The following is a 22,402-nucleotide window of genomic DNA, read 5'->3' as shown; positions in this document are numbered from 1 at the left end:
TGGTTACAAGTTAAAAAGTAGTGGTGAGTATAATATTTGAACGTGAATGGAAAATATGATTTAGATTGGATGAAAGAACTATGTAACGTTGGAGGTAAAAGACTATATAATATTAGCCCTTTTAACTGCTATATTTTTGTTCAATATACGGCCACAGAAACATATTCAATCGGAACCATCTTTATAATACTGTAATAACGCCAAAGCAATAAAAAACACGGTCAAAGACAGCCACGGGTTTTTACTTCCCGAAGCGTAAGCTAAAGAAGTAGTAATCGAGTCCAGCAGACGAATGGCCATTTTTATATTTTCTTGACGTTTCATGATTCCTACACTAGATACGAAAAAAGTAGTCTCCCGTTTCCGTCTGCCTATCTGTCTGGTGTCTGTATCTATTTTTATTAGACACGTAATCTCCGAAACTGCTGGATCGATTGTTGTCAAATTTTGTATGTATATTAGAAATATCATGTAGATGGTTAAATGCTATTTGATTTAACTGTTACGTAACAATATACTTCTTCCATCAATGTGGTGTACGAATCCGCTTTGAGATTTCCTTAACCCTCCAAATTTTTGCAAAAACATAAACCACGATATAAGTTTACCATTAGCGTAAGGCATCCCCGTTGTTGTCTAGTGGTTAAGACTGAGGGATGCGGAGCGGACGTAGTGCGTTCGATTCCAAACTTTGCTTTTCGTGTTTTTCCTTTTTTACTTCCCGAGCGTAAGCAAAGGAAGTATTGTAATCGAGTCCGTCGGCCGACTCTCTACTTTTACGTTTTCTCGATCTTTCATGACCCCTAGAAGACGAAGAAATAGGTCTCCCATTTCCGTCTGTCTGTCCGTCTGTCCGTCTGTCCGTCTGTCCGTCCGTCTGTCCGTCCGTCTGTCCGTCTGTCCGTCTGCCGTCCCGGATTTTTATTAGACAGATAATCTCCGAAAGTACTCGACCGATTGTTGTGAAATTTTGTACTTATATTAAGAATATCATGTAGATGGTAAAACGCTAACCAAAATTTGTCTAATCATCCCCACCACTAATGCGATGACGTCACTTCAAAATTGTACATAGTAAATGGGTTTTCAATTGTATAAAATAACATAGTCCTACACATGTAGTTTACAACTCTGAATCGACTTTTCACCCGAAACGTCCAGATTTTTGGAAAAAAAATCAAAATTATAAAACAACATTTTGAAATTTAATTTTTAATCTGCTAACCAGAATGCTTTGAAATGTTGCAGATGTTTTAAGGCTATAAAGAGCATCATAAATCTTTAGTCAAAAAATATTTGCTTATCCCCTCCAAAAACTTGATGACGTCAGCTCAAAGGTTTGTGGAATAAATCATATCTAAAATGTACAAAATATGATGAGTCTGTACTTGTGATCTATCACTCCATTCATATTTTTTGGATTTGCATATACAGGGTGACTCAAAAAAATTAATGAATGCGTAAATATATTTTATTGATTTAATCAGGAACTACAAAACGGAATGCTCTGACATCTTGCAGATATTTTAAGGTCATAAAGAGCATAATAAATGTTTAGTCAAAATATATTTGCTTATCCCCTCCAAAAACTTGATGATGTCAGCTCGAAAATTTGCCGAATAAATCATATCTAAAATGTACAAAATATGATCAGTCTGTACTTGTGATCTATCACTCCATTCGTATTTTTTGGATTTGCATATACAGGGTGATTCAAGAAAATAAATGAAAGCGTAAATTTATTTTACTGATTTACTCAGGAACTACAAAACCGAATGCTTCGAAATCTTGAAGATATTTTAAAATTATCATAAGCATGGTAAATTTTTGATCAAAACGTATTTGGTCGTCCCCCTAAAAAATTTATGACGTCACCACAAAATTTTGCTGAATAAATCCTATCTAAAATGTACAAAATATGGTGAGTCTCTTCTTGTGATTTATCATTCCATTCAAATTTTTTCGATTTGCATATACAGGGTGACTCAAAAAAATTAATGAATGCGTAAATTTATTTTATTGATTTAATCAGGAACTACAAAACCGAATGCTTTGAAATCTTGCAGATGTTTTAAGGTTATAAAGAGCATAATAAATGTTTAGTCAAAATATTTTTGCTTATCCCCTCCAAAAAATTGATAACGTCAGCTCGAAAGTTTGCCGAATAAATCCTATCTAAACTGTACAAAATATGATGAGCCTGTACTTGTAATTTATCACTCCATTCATATTTTTTGGATTTGCATATACTCAAAAAAATTAATAAATGCGTAAATTTATTTTATTGATTTACTCAGGAACTACAAAACCGAATGCTTTGAAATCTTGAAGGTGTTTTAAAGTTATCGTAAGCATGGTAAGTTTTTGATCAAAATGTATTTGCTTATCCCCCCTAAAAAATTTATGACGTCACCACAAAATTTTGCTAAATAAATCCTATCTAAAATGTACAAAATATGATGAGTCTTTTCTTGTGATTTATCATTCCATTCATAGTTTTTGGATCTGCATATACAGGTGACCCAAAAAAATTCATGAATGGGTAAATGTATTTTATTGATTTATTCAGGAACTCTAGAACCGAATGTTTTGAAATCTTGCAAATGTTTTAAGGTTATAAAGAGCATAATAAATTTTTAGTCAAAATATATTTGATTATCTTCTACAAAAAACTTATGACGTCAGCTCAAAAGTTTGCCGAATAAATCCTATCTAGAATATACAAAATATGATGAGTCTGTACTTGTAATTTATCATTCCATTCATATTTTTTGAATTTGCATATACCGGGTGACTCAAAAAAAAATGAAATCTACTGCGAAAAAAAACATAATAGACATGCAGTCGTCACGTTTCCGACAGCGAGGGAAGTACTGTCTAAACTCTTTAGACCAATTTTTTTCGTAAGTCGTAGAAAATAGTATATTGTTTTATAAGGAGCAAAAATGAGACTTTTCGTGGCGAATCTGTAAGTTTGACGGCCGAGCGCACGAGGCCGGCAATTACAGATGAGCCACGAAAAGTCATTTTTCTCCGTATAAAACATGCTATTTTTTCTTCAAACGTGAAACTGGATCCAATTTATTGGACATGAAAATGTTGAAATCTAAGAAATTGTGACAAAAATCACTTAGAACTGATTCTTAAAGCACTAATACGATAACCAACTTGTATTCTAAGGTCTAAAACATTCAGACACATGATCATAAATCATAATCACCAAACAGGTAGGTACCTACCCCTCACTTTTTCTGCCGCTGATGACCGGCAGACAAAATGCGAAAACAGCCTAGGCAGAAAAATTGGAGTCACTATACTCGATAACTGTGTGATTTTTTTCTTTCAGTATCGATATAGTTTTTCACTTTGATGTGAAAATAGGTCAGTGGCAAATTTACTCACCGAAAGGCCTTTTCTTCTTGTTTAATATTCCAATTCCAGCTATTTAAAACAACCTTCACCTAAATATGCCACGTTTAAAATCTGTAGAGGACAAGTTCTAGCAATCAAAATACCTTTGATTCCATCACGTACTTCTACAAATACTATCATTTTACGGTCTTTTAAATGTTGTTACTTCGGTAAAATTTTACAAAGGGCACTTCACGATTTCGCACAAACTGTTTGTGCAAAACTCTTCTTCATCACCCCCTAATCACGTTCCTTACCTTCAAAAGTTGTGGAAATGCTTCCTTGTGTCAGAAAAAAATATTTAGTGTTCGCCCTATGGTTTGCACCCTATTAGTTGCGCCATATGTAGGCAACCAACTACACACATAGTTGAATTCGCACGAATTCCAATGACTGAATGATCCACGGAGCAAGAAGTGCCAGGTTTAGGGGTATGTTTGCAATGGGGCACAGGGCGCGAAGCGCCCTGCCTTCACTAAAAACCCGATATTACACGTACGTGTGTTGTTGACTATAAAAAGTTAGGTTATGTTGGAAACGGCTTCCCATTGAAGAGTGTACAAATGGGAAATTTAACAAATTTTTTGTGGCAATAGTAAGCATTTCTACATTTGAAGGTGAGGAACGTGTTCAGGGGGTGCTGTAGAAGAGTTGTGTGCAAACAGTTTATGCGAAATCGTGAAGTGCCCTTTGTAAAATTTTACCTTTTTATATTATTATAAGACTATTCTTGATTGTGCATGATGATTGGTTAATTTAGGTGACAGTTATAATTCGAATCTTCGACTCTGACCGACTGAATTGTGACAAATGACATATGACAGTTGTCTGTGATTGACATTGGCAGCACAAGACACTAGTAACAGTGAGAACATCAACATCAACACATAAGACGGCTAGGCTTGAATTTCATTGGTTGATTCAGCTGCAGCAAAAAATTTTTGCAGCCTAAGCAGATTTTTTTTTTCCTGTCAAGGCAGTGAAGTGGGACTTTGTATTTATCAATAGGTATGCAATGACCCGTATTTCTGACGTTTGAAGAATAAATCTTTTTTTTGTTTCATCCAATTTTAACTCACGTTTATTTGTTTGTAAATATGTACGTGTATACATACATTGTCCTCGTCACTACATGTTAATAACGTTTTGTCGGCAAGTAAGTTTTATAAATTCATAGTCATTACAATTACCTGTATCGTTAATATAAATAATGAACAACAAATTTCCTAAAATACTTCTCTGAGGTATCTCAAATTCCGTTTCAGTTTCATTCCATGAACAATTGCCAGTTTTTACAAACTGCTTTCTCTTCTCTAAATAACTTATGACTTATGAGTCTACAATATTTCAGTTTTTCTATAAGAATTTTTCTTTAGATGGTTTTGAGCGCACGTTTTATGTCAAACTGCTATTATATATTTATTTTCACTAATTGTATTTTTAAACTTGCAGTGTCGTTTCACAAGAATGAAAAAAGTTCTTATTGTTTGAAAATATCTGTTTGTTCATTAAGCTTAATTAAGTAATTGATGGATGCACTATGAATAGCCTAAATTCTGAAACCGTATCGGTGTTTGGTACTTTAGGATCCGGGTATGGTTCAAATAAAGTGAGTAAATTGCATTCCTTGAGGAAAGAATAAATGGTTAAACATGAAAGAATTCCGCCATGTATGAGATCACTAAAATAGTAGAAAATAACCTTTGAAAATGAATAATTTCAAAAAGAAGTACCTAAACGATATAACATTAACATCTCTTGGTTTCCTTTTGTAGTCGTGATTATTACACAGTTACCTGCGCTGCTGGAATCGATTTTGTAGTAAATATTATCGTTTAAATGATTTTCTATAGAACTCGATTTGCTATAACTACATGCGTACATACAATAGATCACTACAACTAAAATCACTTTTAGTTGTGCCATTCAAACGCAAGAAACAGTGTTCATGGCATTTAACTCTTCATCTTAGCGGATTAGTTATCCTTGCGTATATTTTCATTTGTCTCGTTTTGCTTCCTGTATGATAAAGAGAAAAACGACCATCCAGCGCCAATTACTATGGAACGTGTTGCACGCTGGGTAAGAGCATGTTAGCATATTATATCCCAAACTAATTCCGGTATATGCGATTTGATATATTAATCCTTCCACAAACAGTGAACGTGACGCAACGGAGCGGATATTCCGGCAGAGATATGGGGAAATGGCTGGCTCAGTCTCCCGGAGTACCGTTGAGTGCACCACATCGTATGCGGATGGCACTGAGTACACACAGTGAACCGTTCTCTTTGCCGAGGGCAACACATTTGACAAGATACGGCTCTCCTACTACACACACGATTGAAATTTATATCGGATATCTACATGTCAGATGCACGCTATTTTGATTTAATGTCGTTTCATGCAGAGACGAGGGCTTATTCCTGAATTACTATTCCCCAGCTTATTCGAAACGTTACTCTGTTCCCTGAATATTCCACTGCTAGATTAGATAAATGAATTGCTCATGCACGTTATTCCATCTAAACAGCTTCTGTTCAGACTACCTATTTTCAAGCAATGTGATATCATATAATTACAGTGTCTGTTTTTATCTTGCTTGTTCATAGACGCTTATAGGGAATAAAATGCATTGGAAATTCGTTTAACAAACTTTTTTAAAAACCAATATTTTTCTTTCTTATTTGACTAACTAACTCAATTAGTATTGTTGCTACGTCCAGGGGACTGACTATAAATATTCGTATATACAGGGTGTTATTGAAAAGTACGTACAACAAAATGCACAGTTCTTCACGAAGAGGTCTGAAAAACTTATTTTGTGTTATCAAAACTATAAGGGTAAAGTTAACCCTTATCCAACCTTTTTTTAGACGCTACTGAAGGATAAATAGGTAAAATTAATTTATTTTAGTAAATCCTAGCAACTGTAGCAATGAAACTTTTGTCAAGACTAAATGTTGCAATAGAAACGAAAGATGATTTTTTTATCAGAGGCGTACAACGAATTTGCACATAAATTTTAATCATTTTTGTCTCTAAAAGTAGAACACTTTTACCTGAACTTTTTAAATTTTTAGCATCCATACTTCGAGACCAATTGCCGATTTTATTTTGTACGTACCTTTCAATAACACGCTGTATTGTGTGTTTTTGAATTGCAAAGAAACTTTCTTTTAGGGTAATCGCTCATGATTTATTGAGACTCCTCGTAATATTTACGCCAACAAAAGCCTTGAAATTTTAAAAATCAACCAATCACTGTCGAATTAGGCGGTAATTTTGCACTAGCGCAATTATCGATAATTTGTACTAGTGCATTTTTTGAAAATCATCTTTCTTATTGAACACATTATAATTTATTTATATTAATTATTATTGATTGAACAATTCTTAAAATACTTAATATACTAATTTAGAATTTTTATTTTCGCCTAGCTTCCCTCCTAAAGTTTCTTCCTGTTCATTTTTGCTTCCTAAGCGTAAGCTAAGGAATGGTCATTTTTATGTTTTCTCGACGTTTCGTGACCCCCTAGAGTACGAAAAAAGTAGTCTTCCGTTTCCATGTGTCTGTCTGGCGTCTATATCCATTTTTATTAGACACTTAATCTCAATGTCATATAGATGATTAAAGGCTAACCAAAATTTGTCTCCCCTCAAAATTTTTAACAATGAATATGTTTTATATTTTATAAAATCATGTAAGTATAAGTAATTGTGATTGAAACTAAATGCAGATTCGTAAACTACAAGTAGAATCAATCAAGTTTTATTTTCTTTTATGCGGCCGCTGATGGTTGTACGTGATTATAGTCGAATACTCGAAGTTAACCACGTAATTACTTCATTCATTTTCTCGTTGGTTGTCTGGTTTAAACATATTTTCTATAGATCACACTTGTGTGGACCACGGTACCTTGTAATTTGTGTCCTAACGGCGTAGGGGCTGCGGGGGATTTTATTTACGCCACTGGTTTTGGTTTATAGAGATTATCACAAAACAAAAATCGCAAAATCAAATTTTATAATTTTTCAATGAAGCGAGAAAATTGTGATCTTGAACAGTAATTTTTAATTTTTAAAGCAAAGGAGAACTCGTAGGCATAACTGGGAAAACCGCGAAAAAGTAGTAATTGTTACCAAGAATTCCGGAAGTTGTAGGCCACGACTGAAATAGCGCTGGCGATCGGACGGCAATGATTATCACTTCTGCAATGCCGAAGTCTGCTAATAATAACAACACTGTATTCCTAAAATTTCGAGAAAATGGGGTGAGTGGTTCTTGATTTAACCACTAAAGTAAATTGCCGTATTTAGTTAAACCAAACAAAATTGATCTAATCGTCTCCACTAACAATTAAATTACGTAAACCCTTTTTTTCGTAGTAACACATATTTACATTTTAGAACATATTTGTGGTTTATGAGTCTGCCTTGACGTGTGGATTTGTTAGAGAACTTGAGCTTTTAAGTTCAATCCTATTCTTGTCGACATTTTTTTTCTAGCAGATTGAATTTGGTTGAATATTTATCTACACGTGCGAGGGAAGTCCTGTCTAAATGACTTTACATCAATTTTTTACCACAGCTTTGATTTTGAATTGATCACTGCATGAGTTATGATACCTAATCGTAATAATAATCTAACTACTTATCTCAGATAGTTGAGCCGACATTATGATGAAACTGCCATGGAATTGGAAACTCAAGCAATAAAATCTCTGTACTGAACCCATGGGAAAATGTGAAAGGACAATTTGATTCGTGATTGGTAATTAGAGCAACGGTTCCGATCTGCAGTTTCATAAATAAGGTTTCGACTATCATTAGAATCGTAACGGATCGTCGAAGCTGTATTGCAGTCGATCCCATACCATTATTAACAACGATTTATCGGCCATTTTTGTTCGTCCGAGCTTTAGTTTTTTATTCATATAAAGCATGACACGATTTGGAGTTGACAGTAGGCAGTTCAATAGCCCTATAAAGAGTTTTTCTGCTCGAATAGCTGATTAATATGGACAGCACTCGCTGCTATGAGGGTTGAGCCTCTCTGTTATTATATCCACGTGAAATTACATCTAGCATGCACGGGGAACCTTCCTACATACGCACTTTCATAAATTTGAAGGCAAGCTGCGTTTATAATTAGAAAGTAGTCTATATTAGAAGATCGGATTTATCAGGCAAATAAAGGATTACGGTTACACTATACAAATAACTAATTAAGTCTGTTGTACGCGGAGAAGAACAGAGAAGTCGCATGAGCGAAAACTAATTTGAAAAAGTCTTTACAAAATGAATTTATAATTAACTATGCCGCAGTGCTTTTATGGGCTGTGGGGTTTATGGTGGGGAAAGAAGCAGATATAAACCATTTTAAATTTTGCGACAAAAACTCATCTCTCAAACTGTCGTTTTGTGGAATTATTCACGTCATTCACTCAGTGATTCATTTATCGTTTATGAGTTAATAAAAATGTAGCAAAAACATGGAATATACATTTTTGCTCACATTTCATGCTATTTTTATTGAGGGCTGTATTCCATAGTAGTATATATGATTTATGCTTTTAGGAGGGGTTTTCGTGGGGTGGGTGGGCTGCCCTAGATATGGTTTCTCGTAAAATGGTTGCTGGCAATAAGTTTGTAAGGTTAGCAATAGGTCAAAAGATTCCTCCTACCCTTTCAATCAACCACACACAATCTGCACCAAGCCATCACGAAGCTATTGTAAGAAAAAATTGGAAAAAACACAATAACTACAATACATATTCATTCGAACTGGTGGATTTCAATGCGATATGACGCCAGTTATTCTCCATTGTGATAGTCCATCTTTTTCTATGTTATGAGATTCTTGTAATCAACAAGGACAGCATCGAGTGAGGGTCGATACCAAAGAAGGTCTGCCTTTCAGAACCATCTGGTTCCTCGCCACCTTATTAAATTAAAAATACATTTAAAAAAGTTGAATCTCCGATTCAGGGTGTCCTTTGAAATGATATGGGGTTTCCATTTGAATGTATGTAATTAGGTTGGAAAAACGGCCGACTCGTCGGGGTCTAAATAAAACTTTCAACAGTCCCTTTGAATAAATAGCATTAAGGTTTTTGGTCACGAATTTCACCGACACGTTATGCAAACACAGTAAATGTGGTGTTTGTTTGATGTGTTCTTGTTTATTGAAAAAATAACGAAGGTAATTTTTTACGACGGTTATTTTCAAACTTTCCGTAAATATTTACTCGCAAATACCGCATACGTCGCGACCGACGTGCACAATCAACACTATTTTGGCATGACAATCGTATGTAAATTAATTGCTCCATGTTGCTCTTTAATTGTTCCTTCTATTTACAACTGAAATGTAAAATTAAATTAACTTCAGTCAAAGCGATTACTTTTTTTTCCTTCAAAAACATTCTTTTGCAACTATGATCATTTCATATAGAGGTATAATAAGGAAATAAAGTACATTCTTGTCGTATGCATCGTCGTATTTAAATCACACAAGCAAATAATGATGGTAATTTAAACGAAACACAAACTGTATAAAAATTTGAACTTCTGAGGACGTGTTTACTGTAATCATTTTTACATTTGGCTTGTATACATTTGTAAAAGAAAAATATCGACGTTTATTTCGACAGAACTTCCCTCGCGCCTGAAGTATAGGTTCTACAAATCCCGCTTCTTTGAAAAATTAAAATTAGATTTTACGATGCTTGTTTTGTGATAACCTCTACAAAATAAAAACCAGCGGCATAAATAATACCCTCACAGCCCTTGCGCCACCACTAAATTAAGAATGCAAGAGGATGTTTTAATTTTTAGCAAATTATAAGATACGCTGATAAATGAGTAGAAGGGAACGCACACTTTTGAACTTACTGAACAAACAGAAAAGCAAAATAAAAGCGAGAAACTGATACTGAAAACAAAACATAATCGTCAGGCGGCGGGAATTCTTTATGTAAGTGGCTGACTGGCTAAAAATTACTGGAACGGCCGGGAGTGGCCAGTTTTACATTTTGCACAATCTCGAGATCATACGTATCAACAAACGCTCAAGCGAAGACGAAATTGTATTTTTGTAATAACCAAATTACTAACAAATATTTTGAGATCCTTTAAATTCGGGAACCTGATGCTCCAGCATCACAAGCATCCCTATAAATCTCCCTCTGCCAGACTTCGCATAAGTACGTATGTAATGTAAAATATATTTACAGCAAATAACCAATAGGAAAAATTGCCCCTCAGCAAAATACGTAATAAGTGTTTATGTTTATACGTTGGAATAATGAAACGTAATAACTAGTTTAATTTGAATGAGTTTAACGCCTCAAAACAAATGACTAAAGTTATTAATAAGCCTAAATCAAACAAAAATTTTGTTTTGATCTGAATATTATTGTTATTATTCTATTTTATCATTATTCTATTGTTACAAAGACGTGCGTATTCTCAAATTTTCAAAACAAATTGGATCCAAAAAATATATATATATAAGAGAGTGATTACTTTTACTAAATTTATTTTATGTAATGAAAAAAGTCATGCCACCCGCTACTTTCATTTCGTTAACTTTAAGCAGAAACTTTATCACTGAGCTACGACAGCTATAATAAGGTTGCATATTATGTTCGTAAAAAACAAAGCGTATTAAACAACAAACAAATATAGCAATAATAAAGAAAATCAAGATAAGATTCATAAACCACAAGTACAGGAGCATATTATTTTATACAAAGTCGCTAACTCGGAAATGTTAATTATGCAAGGACGTCCTCAAATTATTGGTGCGGCAATTAGCCAAATTTTGGTTAGCGATGTATTATCTACATGATATTCTTAATGCGGGATTTTGATAAAGTAATGCACAAAATTCATAAAAAGCGCAACATTTGTTTTTGGAAAAAATGCCAAAACATGTCAGCTTTTTATTTTACTCTCCATCTTTTGACATATGTCAAATTTGTAAAAGTTATGACGTCATCAAATGATTTTCTGAAATAGGAAGCTATAATTTTGATTGCACTGTTTGATAAAGTTTATTTTCCTGCATGTGAAAATGTGATTTGATGTAGAGGTTGCATAACAAAAATTGAGAAAATTAATAACAAACAAAATAAACTTGATTTTAATAATTAATATTAAATAAACAGAACAATATGTTAGAGTAAAAATTTATGCTGTCTGGATTCTTCTGGATTCTTAATTTATGGGGGCTGACCGTAGCCAGCCGGCACTTAGGCCTCGCCTTTGGGCCCATTGTACCTTCCCCAAGTCCATATCAGGGTGTTTTCCCGCTCCTCTACTCGTCAAGCCACCCAACTGCTTGAATGTACTTGAGTAATGCAGAGGGTGGAAACTCCCTGATATTTGCCATACTAGGCCAGATGTCCCCTAGTATGGATTCCCTGTAGGAGGCTAGGGCTGGACACTCACGAAGAATGTGCTCAGCTGTTTCCTCTTCTTCATTGCATCCACGACAGATTGGGTCTGTTACCACCCCTATCGTATATAGATGTTTGTTAAACTGGTAATGTCCCGTAAGGAATCCTACCAGTTTACGCAGTTTGTCCCTTGAAAGTGAGAGATAAAATTTCGTCAACTTACGGTCTGGTGTCGCCATACAAGCTCTACTATGCCGACAGCTGCTCAACTTCACCCATATCTGCTCATGGCGTCTCTGGGTATATTGCTTTACGAGTTCGTTCGAGAGGGCGACCGAAGGCGTGATTGCCGGTTCGGGTCCCCAGAAGGGCATGCGCGCGGCTCGCTTCGCCATCTCATCTGCCCTCTCGTTTCCTTCGTTGCCACTGTGTCCTTTGATCCAACAAAGTTCCACACTATTCCTCTGCGTTACATACTTTAGCGTTTGTCTGCACTCCCAAACCAGCCCGGATCGAACCATACAGCTGTCCAGGGCTAGTAGTGCAGACTTGCTGTCAGTAAGTATGCGTATTGATTTGTTGCCGATTTCACGTTCAGCAATGATTCTAGCTCCCAGTATTATTCCCATCAGTTCTGTTTGTAAGACAGACGTGTGGGTGCCGAGAGGTACACTGATTTGTGCGTTCAGTTGTTCTGAGTAGATGCCGGCTCCTGAACCACTATCTGTTTTGGCACCATCGACATAGATATCTATGTCGGCTCGTCCTTCTGAATTATCATTCATTGATATTCTATATGTCTTCTCATATATTAATTTTGTGCCCATTCGGTCACAACCCATCCTTAACAAGGGTATTCTGTTGAACGCCTCCGTTAAGATCCGAGTGTGCTTCGTTGTGCGGCCTTGTTTGTTCCATACTCCCAGAGAGTGAAGTCTTAGAGACGTCGTCATTGCCGCTTCCTCTAGGTAAAGGTTAAGAGGTGCTAAGCAAAGAAGAGTCTCCAGAGCCGCTGTGGGAGTGGTCCTCATTGCTCCTGTAACACTGAGACACGCCATTCTCTGAACATGTTCAAGTTGCAGGGCTGTTGTTTTTTGTCTGGCTCTGGGCCACCAAACTAAAGCTCCATAGCACAGCATCGGTCTGACTATTGCCGTGTAGATCCAGAGGGCGATCTTGGGATTTAAACCCCACGACCTTCCCACCACCCTACGACATTGCCAAAGAGCCGAGCGTGCCTTTTCTACTTTATCATCTACATGCTTCTTCCAATTCAGTCGCCAGTCCAATACAACTCCCAGGTATTTGACTTCGTCCGAGAGTTGAAGCGTTGTGTTAAATATTTTTGGCATCTGTAGTGTGCCAATTTTCCTTTTCCTGGTGAACAGGATTAGTTTCGTCTTTTCTCCATTAACGGAGAGGGTATGTATGCTGCACCATTCCTCGACTATTTTTACTGTAGCTTGCATTATCTCACATAATGTATCTGCGTTTTTTCCTGTTAGCAGAATGACTAGATCGTCCGCGTATCCAATTGTGTGGTAGCCAAGATCATTGAGGCGTCGTATCAGGCTGTCAACGACAGTATCCCACAGTACAGGAGAGAGAACTCCTCCCTGAGGACATCCCCTGTCTACAACAGCCTCGATCTCAGTGCCACCTACATTAATCATTACTTCCCTGTTCCTCAGCATACCAGCCACCCACCTACTTAGGGTGGGGTCCACGTCGTGCTCTCGTAGGGCTAGCTCTATGCTTTTGAAAGTCGTTTTATCAAACGCTCCTTCAATATCCAAAAACATTCCTAAGGTGAAGAGTATGTTCTCCATCGCCCACTCTATACGGTTTACAACTGTGTGTAGGGCCGTATCGGTGGATCTTCCTTGGATGTAGGCATGTTGGTTCGGATGTAGAGGTTGCTTGCTCAAAGCAGTCTCCCGAATCTCTTTTTCGCTTAGTCTTTCTAGCGTTTTCAGCAAGAATGATGTTAAGCTAATTGGTCTGTAAGATTTAGCCAAAGTGTAATCTTGTCGTCCTGGCTTAGGTATAAAGATAACCTTTACTTTTCGCCATGCATTCGGTATGTAGCTGAAAGCCAGACACGCCCGAAGCATTGGCAACAAAATAGGGCGTAGTCTGCTCATTCCCCTCTGCAGGAGGGCGGGATAAATACCGTCAACTCCTGGAGATTTGTATGGGGAAAAGCTGTCCACTGCCCACTCCAGTCTTGCCTCCGTGACTACCTTTGCAGCCAGCGCCCAGTCCTTCGGGGAAGGTTGAGTACCGACTACATCCCTTTTGGAATGGGAGGTAGTCCGTGTGCTGCCTGGAAACATGGTCTGCAGCAAAAGTTCTGCGGACTCTTCTAAGGTGGCTGTAAAGGTGCCATCTTCTTTCTTTAGGAAACCTAGTTGATGTGTGTGGTCCTTCGAGAGAACTCTCTTCAGCCTTGCGGCCGAAGCAGTCGACGTTATGTCGCTGCAGAAGGATCTCCACGTTTCCCGTTTCCTCTTTCTTAATTCTTTCTTAAACTCTTTCCGGTGCTCTTTATAGGCTTCCCAGTCTTCAGTTTTCTTAGTGTTTTTTGCTCTATTGAAAAGTTTTCTTAGCCCCGATTGAAGTAGGCTGAGCCTTCGGTTCCACCATGGTGTACCTTTGCCCAGACCTTCCTTCTTTAGGGGGCAACTTTTCTCACACGCTGACATTAGAGAGTCGTTGATAATGGTCAAGGTTTTCTCTATGTCTTCTGTCGAACTGTATTCTGTTGGTATAGACTGCACGGAGGTCCCCAGTCTGTCGTCCAGTTCTTCGTTGTATAAAGCCCAGTTCGTCAGCCTAGGGTTCCTGTACGTCTTTATCTCCATGTCTATACATTTTGATGTATACATGATCCATCTATGATCTGACACTGACGCCTCTTTAGAGACGTGCCATCCCATTATATATTGTGAGATATCCCATGTAGCCAGTGTAATATCTATTACTGACTGACTACGTGATGTTACGAAAGTTGGTTCGCAGCCTCGGTTGAGAATCTCTAGATTTGTTGATAAAAGATATTCAGCTAGTGTTCTTCCTCTATCATTAGTGTCTTTGCTCCCCCACAACAGACAGTGGGCATTCGCATCGGCACCGATGATGAGGTTTATATTTCCGGTATCACAGTGTTCCACCAAGTTCGCCATTTCCCATGTTGGACATGGTTCCTGTGCTCCCTGTGGTAAGTACACGGATGCTATTACCAGTTGCTCTTCGCCTCTTCCTATGTTACACTTAACATTTACCGCAGTCACATCCCTGGAGCTGACCTGAGGTAGGAGGACGGCTTTAATTTTCCTCGGAATGTAGACGCATGTCCTTGGAGATTCTATTGTGGTACCTGAAACAACAGTGCCATTTAAATTGCTCAACCCTGCGATCCTGGATTTTACAATCCATGGTTCTTGGATTATTGCTATAGTGTTCTGCATCTTGTCTAGACGACGACACAAAACAGTCGTCGCCATGCGACAATGCTGCAGGTTAATCTGAATGAAATTTATCTGCTGCAGCGCCATCTCTGCAACCAAAAAATCCCATAATTGTCCTAGGAGACACGAGGCATATGTCTCAGGCGGGCCCGCCCCCACTGGTAGAGGCTTCACCCCCTGGGGTTTCTACCTCTTCCATAGGGGTCCGCCCTTCCTGAGCCGACGCCTCGTTCTCCTTGAGTTTCAGGTTGAAAGAGGACAGCATATAGTTAATTCTGCCCTCCCTCTCCCTGATTATCTTGGCCTCTTCCATCCCAAGACCAAACACAAAGAGGTTGCCCGGAGAGGCAGCCTCGGGTTTGGCCTCGCGATGGAAAAGAAGCCATTTTTTGACGTGGGCCCATTGGTTCTGACCCTCCAGGCGGCGAAGTACGACTCCTGCATCCACCGGTGGTCCCGGTATCCACAGGGTCGCCCTCACCAGCCTTGGTAGCTCAGCCAAGGGGACCACGCTAAGTTGTGCGCCCTCCCACAAGGGTGTTAGGGAGCGCACTGTTTGTTGTAGCCATTTCAGGGACAACTCGTCTTCACAGGTTATCCTTAGGATTTCCCCTGTGTACTTCATGCCCCTGAAAGTGGCTGCTTGTCTACCCGATGCCAAGCACTGGTCAAGTTGCCTGTCCAGCGCTCCCATCAGGCCCTTTTGTACTATCTCCACCTGGTCAGCAGTCAGCTTACCAAGTGGATGCTGCACATCAATCACAGCTACACGGAGATGACTTGCAGCCGCCTCCCTGTAGCTCTGTTCTCTAGAGGTAGTCTCCTGCCTCCTCATCCTCTTTTGCTTTTCAGCTGCCGGAGGTGTGGAGGTTGAAGACCTCACTCTTTTCTTTGACCCTGAGGTCTTTTTCCCCACGGGTTGTTTAGGGTTGGCTATCGTAGCCTGCCCTTTACCCTTGGGGTTTATCCCGGAGGAGGATGGACCCGGTTTCGGCGGGTCGGTATTCGCCGCCTCCGCCTGCAAACGAGCCTTCCTCCGCCTTTTTACCTCAGCCCCGCAGATTCGCTTCCTCCTAGGAGGCTGCGACCCCACATTGGCTGGGTTTCCTGTTTGAGGTGCACCCGAAGGCACTTCCTCAGTGGTTTTTTTGTTGTTATTCTCCATAGATCTGGATTTTAATTTCGTCCTTCTGCTTCCCCACCCACCACGGAGTCCAACAAGGGGACGTCGAACTTCGACGTCAGGGCTAGCAGAAGGATATAGCCCCCAGGGAAGCTCATCCTGCAGTACGCAGCCTCAACTAGTGAGGTTACTCCTGCTCAGACTACACTTCCCCCAAGGACTCACCCTGTCGGCGGTCTGACCCGACGACACAGCCGATTGATCTGAGATGGGTTAGTCTCGACCTCCCGTTTTGGTGGAAATCCAGGCCAAAGAGGCGTGTTGCCCAGCCTTGGTGACACACTGCACCAAGGGGGGCTCAACCTCCAGGATTCCTTCATCCCACCTTACGGGTCTCCACGCACGGCACAAACACGCGGGAGCTTGTCCGCGGGGCTGTTTTGACGACCCCACGCCAGGGGTTTAATCCCGGGGGGGCACGTTTATTTCCAGCCCTCCTCTACTGAACCGCCTTCGCGGCCGTCTAAGCCGACAACCACCAAGGCATGTCCAGGCAAGACGAGCCTCAGCCCTAACCTACATATCTGGAGAAGAGAAAATCCAGGTCGGACTTCCACCACCCCCAGGAGTGTTTAGTTCCGAGGGGCATATCCGCCCTCCCCAGACCCCCCTCCCCAGACAATGCCGGTCTCCCCCTATCCGCAACCCTGGGGACGCGCCTGATAGGTAGCTCAACCCACAGGAAATTTATGCTGTAGAAATTGTTCAAACTGTTTCCCATTCACTATCTGACACAAACTCAGACCTGATTGACGGAATTTCCAATACTCTGGGGACTTATACGAGTCATTTCATGATGAATTCGTGCTTTCAAATCGTCTAAATTATCGGGTCATGTAAACATGACTTTTAAATGGCGCATTAAAAAAACCAAGGTATGTCAGATCCGGAGATCTAGGTGACCATTCTACTGCACCACGACTTCCAATCCACCTTCTATCAAATTGATTATCCAAAAAAAACTCCTACATTTACGCTATAATGTGGTGGTGCCCCATCCTGTTGGAACCAATTTCAGTGATCTAAATTTTGTGGATTATCTGGATCAGGAAAAACGTAGCAATTAGATCCTGAAGCACTGCGGTTCTAAGATGATCTAAATATCGATCTACTGTTAAATTTCCGAGAAAAAAGTAGGGGCCAATGAATCTTCTGTTCATTATTCTCACAGAAACATTATTTTTTTGGGGATGTTGGGTGTGCGTCGCTTGAACCCAAAATGTTGCTTCATCCGAAAATACGACACTACCTATTTAAAAAATTGGAATTGTCATCACAATGTCTCATATGAAGCTTTTACAAAACTCCAATCGTCTGTCAGGATCATCTTCTGATAGTTCATAGATCAGTTGAATTTTATATGCACGTAGTTTCTGTTTTTTTAAAAACTACTAACGACTGGCTAACATTTTCTTGTAAAGCCGTTTCCGTCGTTGTTACATGGGGGTTGTTTTCCAATTATAACAAGAGATTCAACTTGGTGTTATCGTTTATTTGTCGTCTTCCACATCTTGGAACACAATTTTGCAACAATTCTACTAACTGTACTTCAAGCGATTGGAGGTCGCTCAAAATGAACTTCGTTGAACAAAGCACACACTTCTTCATAGCGTCGAAGTCTATCACCATAATCTACCATCGTCAGGATTTCTAGACGTTCTTTTTCGTTTAAACGAGTCATTATTATGCGACTTTGATAGAAGTATAGACAAACAAAAAACATTTGTTTACAAGTGACAACTTACAGGATTACATAGAGCCAAAAAGTATTCTTTATTTTATTAAACCAGCTTAAGAAACTGACGAAAGCGATTTTCTTTGACAGATTTTTGTTTTAATTTTTAGTTATTTGGATTTCATTTTGTTTCATATTGCTATCATGATCAGGTTTATTTCGTTTGTTATTAATTTTCTCCTTTTTTTGTTATGCAACCCCTACATCAAGCTATATTTTCATATGTAGAAACATAAGCTTTATAAAATAATCCGATCAAAATTATAGCGACTCATTTAAAAAAATCATTGATGACGTCATAACTTCATATCGTCATTCGTCATTCGTCATACAAATTTGACGTTTTTTTGACATATTATGTCAAAAGATGGAGAGTAAAATGAAAAGCTTGACAAGTTTTTCAAAGTTTTTCAAAAAAAAATGCTGCGCTCTATGAATTTTGTGCATTACTTTATCATAACACTGTATACCTACATACAAAATTTGACAACAATCGACCCACGAGTTTTGAAGATTATATGTGCAACATGGATTCAAGAGGAGTCGATCGGTTGTCACCAACCTTGCAGTTTTTATTCAATTTGTTGCTGAGGTTCTTGATAGAGGAGGACAAGTCGACTGTGTTTACACCGACTTCTCGAAAGCTTTGGATCGAATATATCATAATCTGCTTCTTGTTAAACTTAGTTTGATATATCGGACTCGTTCATTGCTTTCTTTAGTTCGCATTTGGCAGACAGACCTCTTTATGTCACTTATAATGGTTTTGAATCTCATCGCTATATTCAAGATTCGGGGGTTCCTCAGGGGTCTGTGTTGGGCCCGTTGTTGTTTAATCTGTTTATTGACGATATAGCTAGTGACGTCGGAAATGAATGTTGGATGATTGTAGATGACGTGAAAATTTTTGCAGAAATCGAGGGTCCCACTGATTGTAGAAAGCTGCAAAGTAACCACGATAAAATTGTTAGCTGGTGTTCCGTTAACTGGTTACCCCTCAATACCAAAAAGTGCACGATTATGCCTTTTTCCAAGGAGAGTACAACGGGTATAAAGTTTGATTATCATTGAGAGGAAACAAGTAGTTCGTGATTTAAGTATGATTTTCGACATAAAGCTCAGGTTTGTAGATCACATTGACACAATAACCATGTCAGCTTATATATCTGTGGGTTGTATAATTAGAAATTCTAGAGAAATCGAAGATCTCTCAGCAATAAAAATACTTTATTGTTCATTAGTAAGTTCGCAATTAGAATATGCTTCAATAATATGAAGTCCTATTAATGACATTCATGCGAAAAACCTCCAGAGAATACAATACTATTCTTGAGATTCTGTCTTATGGTTGGTTAATGTATTACCTTACAATATTGATAGTTCTGAAAGTCTGAGAAGACTGAAAATTCGAACATCGGTTGCTCGCTTTAGGAGTAATAGAATATTTGAATTAGCTATTCCAAGGACAAATATATTGTTGGCTTCGCCTTTACATCAAGCAATCAGAAACTATTACAAATTTGAAGAACAAATTGATTTATTTTGATCCAGTTTGTAGTCGATTAGGTTTCATATATCATCGGAGGAAATTAGGATCTCTTGAGGGAAATGCGAAAAGATGTTCTAGGCATTATGACATGGGCTTTTCGGTTTATTGAGTATATTGTGTCTAAATTGTATCACTTTCTCACTTGAAATTCGTAATCTAGTAAATGGGACCGCCTGTTGGATTACTACCTTTAATAATAATATTATTAAGAATAATAATATGTCTAATAAAAAACTGGACAGGCAGCAAGCAGACAGATAGACACACAGACAGAAAGACAGATAGACAGAAACCGAAGACGAAGACCTGTTTCTTCGGACTTTAGGAGTCATGACAGGTCTAGAAAATATAAGAGTGGGGAGTCGGCTTAGCTTACGCTCGGGAAGTAAAAATGAAACGACATATCTTGCAAAACTGCGATGGCCAATAAATACGAAAAAAAATTCAAAAACCTATTAAGATGATCACCGAAGAACCACATATGGTAAGTATTCGTTTCTTCAAAAAAAAATGAGAAAAACTACAAGTCAAATCATAAAGCCTCACTTATAATTTAATCTAATTAGGCACTTAAATAAGTTCCATCACATATCTTTTTACTCATCGCCACATGAACTCTTAGGATATTTCGTTTTAATAAAGCTTGCCAGAAAGAGACAACAATAAAACAAACATTGTTTCCTTTTATTAACCCATTACGACCATCACATAATAGAACACAAATATAGCATTCCATCAAGTCTTCACAACTTGTAACAATTTTTCAAGTAAATTCAATAAACACTATTTTTCTTTTTATTGTTAGATGGGCGTGAGCCACTTCCTGAAAATATTCTACGTACAGGTGTGCACTTCAACAGATAATCAAGTTACTCCAGTAGGTACTATGGGAAATAACGCAGCAGTAGTCTTCAAAATAAAATGATGTTTTTGTTTTTTTTTTAGTTTTTTTTTCCGAGCTACAGCTAAAAGAAGCAACGGGTTATATAAAAGAACTTGAACCAATACTTTTGCTCTCTTTCACGGATCCGAAAACACTCAAGTGCAGGTTTTACGTTTCCGTTTACGTGCCTGCATGGTAACCTTAAAGTAGCCTGAAAGCGTCAATAAAATCACTTTTTCTACACGAAGAAAGTGATGACGTCATTTCAAATAGTTTTTTAGTAAACCAATGCAAAATCGAGAGAAGTTCTATGCATATTAGTCTAAAGACTTTCATATATCATTTTTACCGTGGACTAGGCCTATATATTTGTTAATTTTTAATTTAATGACGCCAAATGTGATACGTCACTGCCAGAAGCTTACCATCATCAGTAAGCTGCGAACGTTCCAAGACCTCTAAAGATTAACTTTACGGCGACATTCATGTAAGTCGTATTCATGCTTACACCTTCGAATATTCGAGGCCAGGCGCAGACAACAGCTGTGAATTATTACCTCCACCTCAACTAATACGCTTTTTGAAACGTATCCCATTGTGGCAACTCATACTTCGCGGATGAATGCACCTAATCAGGCGACCAATAAGTTGACTATGGCCATGACTCATTTCTTCTTCAGATTCGTACGGAAAACCTTTTGATGCATGACTGGGGATAATTTGGTTCGCACCCCTCACCCTTCACTCCAACCGCGGATAATTATTCAATTTTTATTTCAATTAACCAGGAACATCGAGAGCGCATTGAATTTTGCTTCAGCACAATTACTCCATTTAAATTTCATCGGTTTTTGAACACACATCAGCGCCACAAAAAAGAACCATCTGTTTAAATTATCCTGGCGTGCTTCATTCGAAATAATGCATTACCTGCAAAACGTAATTGCACAGTTTCATAAATCTTGATTGTGTTTCTCTCAGACTATCTCAACATTGTAATATTATTAAATACTACCATCAGTAAGTATCGCACCGGTAATAATTATTAATAATTAAAATTATTCTCTGTTTTTAAATGAGCTAGTTAGTTATCTGACTACATTTTGTATAGGGATTCATATAAGTCGACTACTGTCTATATCGTTTATTATAGTCTTTGCATATAACGCACAATTACGTAACAGAATAATTGCAACATAGAAAAAATTAAGTTTTGAAAATAATTTGTCGCTGTTAACTAATCAATGATAATTCAAACATTAACGGTATTGCAAGGGTTATTTATAGTAAAACTGTTGTATAATTTTGTTTATTTTGAGGTTTTTGTTTGATGAATACATAAATAATATTTCTTGTTCCTTGGCATTGCATGTATCCAAATCAATTGTTAACAGTCATTTTCTTCTCAGTAGCCTCATAAAAGCTTTTAGCTTTCGGTTAATGTTTAACCTAAATTTTGAAATTAAATATTTAATTTTATTTCTTGAGCAGGCGTAGATTTTTAATAAAAAACAATGGTTTCGATTGAGGGCTTCTATTTCATTCTTTATCAAAGGAAAAACGTTTTTAATAAAATTATAATATAAGTCGATTTGACCTACAAAAGCAGTTTTCGACTTCAAATGGCTCTAACAGTGCGATTTTATAAATCTACAGGGTTTCTATAAATGATTATTTGGTCGAAGTAGGTCATGAAAGCGCGTTGCCTATCATTTTATGCGATTTTACTAAATGCCTAAAGACTCACGACAAATACCACAGGTATT

Source organism: Zophobas morio, unplaced genomic scaffold (genome assembly GCF_036711695.1).
Source record: "Zophobas morio isolate AGI-343-1 ecotype UQ-CSIRO unplaced genomic scaffold, CSIRO_AGI_Zmor_V1 ptg000023l, whole genome shotgun sequence".
Classification (NCBI taxonomy): Eukaryota; Metazoa; Arthropoda; class Insecta; order Coleoptera; family Tenebrionidae; genus Zophobas; species Zophobas morio.
The sequence above is the reverse complement of the archived record's forward strand: the minus strand, read 5'-3'. Positions refer to the sequence as shown.